This window comes from Neofelis nebulosa, chromosome X (genome assembly GCF_028018385.1).
Source record: "Neofelis nebulosa isolate mNeoNeb1 chromosome X, mNeoNeb1.pri, whole genome shotgun sequence".
In the NCBI taxonomy this organism is placed as follows: Eukaryota; Metazoa; Chordata; class Mammalia; order Carnivora; family Felidae; genus Neofelis; species Neofelis nebulosa.
This window is the reverse complement of record NC_080800.1, coordinates 100,264,338-100,266,554: the sequence shown is the minus strand read 5'-3', so window position 1 is coordinate 100,266,554 and position 2,217 is coordinate 100,264,338. Positions and strand designations below refer to the sequence as shown.

At 40.9% G+C, this 2,217-nt stretch overlaps 1 pseudogene; it reads right to left on the bottom strand.

The window, feature by feature from the left end:
* Positions 1-361: 361 nt before the first annotated feature.
* On the bottom strand, positions 362-1,330 carry LOC131502134 (actin-related protein 2/3 complex subunit 2-like; annotated as a pseudogene).
* Positions 1,331-2,217: the final 887 nt, after the last annotated feature.

Here is a 2,217-nt window from a genome sequence, read left to right as displayed (position 1 = left end):
TTTAGATTATAGGAGCTTTGAGCGCAAATACTTAGGAGAAAACAAGTTAAGATTGCATTATCCTGCAACTCATTAGTAGTAACATATTGCAAAGTGAAACAGCTTGGAAAAGAGGCAGGAAGGGAAGGGGTGTGAGGGAAGGAAGGTAAAGAAAAGGAACTAAGATGATCAAGTGGAATTCTTTTAATTTTTGGCAGCTATGAAGTTCTTGCAAGCACAGTTCTCTGCAAATTATTTTCCAAACGTGTCCCAAACGGAACAAAAACAGAGAATCCCTTAAGAACCTGAAGAGGTGCAACATTAAAGGCTACGATTATCTAGTAGCAAGTTGTCGGCTGCCTCCTCTTACTGTTCTCAAGAGTTAGTGGGACGAAAAGGTCTTCCCCATGATTGTTTTCATTTCTTTTTCCTGAGCATCTGGGCGTGCATGGTTCAGAACCTTGAGGAAGTCAGAAGTTTTTGCCCGTGCACGTGTGTGAATATGGCCTTAGAGCACTTAATGCAGTTGTGCACAGAGTCCTGGAACTCTGTGTGGATCAGGCTGATGGTGTAGTCTCGAGCACTGGTATTGGTGTGGCGAGGGAACAGCATGAAGGTTAACAGAGCCAATGTTCTTGCCACCGCAGCACTGACGTCTTCTGGCTCCAAAGGAGGTGCCCTGTGTCTAAAGAGGACTTGTGTGACTGTGTGGCTGGCTCTGCGTCCTTTGAACTCCTGCATAGTCTAAGGCCATACACCCTGAATGCGCCCGATCTTGTCTGAACTCCTGCATGAACACTTTTCCAATGACCAAATCATCGTTATCCTTAAACACTGAAGACTACTGTGACTGTCTTTTTTATACTCACCATCCCTATAATGGATTACTGCCCTGTTCTCTCCTCCCTTGCCCTCTTCTTGGAATTGGAAGTATTTCTCAAAGACCGAGGCAAAATAATTTCGTTTCAACATGCCAGCCTGATACACAATGGAATCCTTGGATTCTGGCAGATTTCCAAGGTTGTATAGCAAAGAGACATTGTATCTTGATTTGGGATTTACCAAGAAACTCCCATACACCCTCTTTAATAACTCATCAGCACCAAATATCTGAAGTTCCTTGTAGAATTTCAAAGAAATACTGACCATCACTTTTGCTTTGTCTCCATTAGGATTTGAAATATGATAGAAGACTCCATTGAACAAAATCTGCAAATGTTACTTCTACTGCTTCTGGTTTGTTATTGGTGGCTGGGTTCTTGAACTTGAGCGTGAGTATCTCCTCAATGATGTGGTTGTTCACCTCCAGCAGGATCAGGGTGGTGGCTACACCTCCCCCCCCCCCCCCCATTCCCTACAAGCCTGAACCTGCCTGCCAAGTCAACCCACCCCTGCCTCAACAACAAGCTCAGTCCCCTCAAGGCCCCAGCCCTGGCAGGTGTCTTCTGCTCTCACACCCACTTCTGCTTTGCTGCCCAGATGTGCGGCCCCGTGGTGCCATTTTCCTGCCATTCCCTAGTGTACGCACACATAGGGCTAACTCATTATTTTCTTGTCTTACATCATTGCTACGTGTCCAAGATACATTATTAAATGAAAGAAGCAGGCCACAAAGTAGCATAGATATACTTTGAAGGAGATTACAAAAAGTTACCCTAGCATTTTAATAGTTGTTTTTTTATTGATGGTAAAATTGCTTGTGGTTACTAATTTATAATATTGTCTAAAATTTTATGAAAATTTATTAACGTATATATTTGTTTATAAAATTTTCCTTTGCAATAACTAAACAAATTCTTGTTCTGACAGAGCTCATGTAACAATGTTTTTGTGGACCAAAATGATAAACAAGTAACTCCATTAAATGTCAGAATGCAAGTATTACACAAAAATTACAAAGATCTATCAAGGTTCAAAACAGAGGATTACTGCTGGAAAGTTGTTTAACTAAACTTTACAAATCTATATATAATTCAGAGGAATCCTGTAGTAAATTTTTAAAGAAAAGAGAAAAAAAATCATTTGTATGATGGGAACCCTTATCACATAGACTGTTAGGAAAAGTCGTGACTTTGAATATTAATTGTCTTCCATTATGAAGATGGGAGAAATACCCACGCTTCTTTCAAAGGCCCATGTATACTCTTAATCCTCTGTCACAGTCACCCTACATCTCTTACAATATGAAGAACTGCCTGGTGTCTGCTCTGGTTTGATAGAGCTTAATTTTGTATGTAA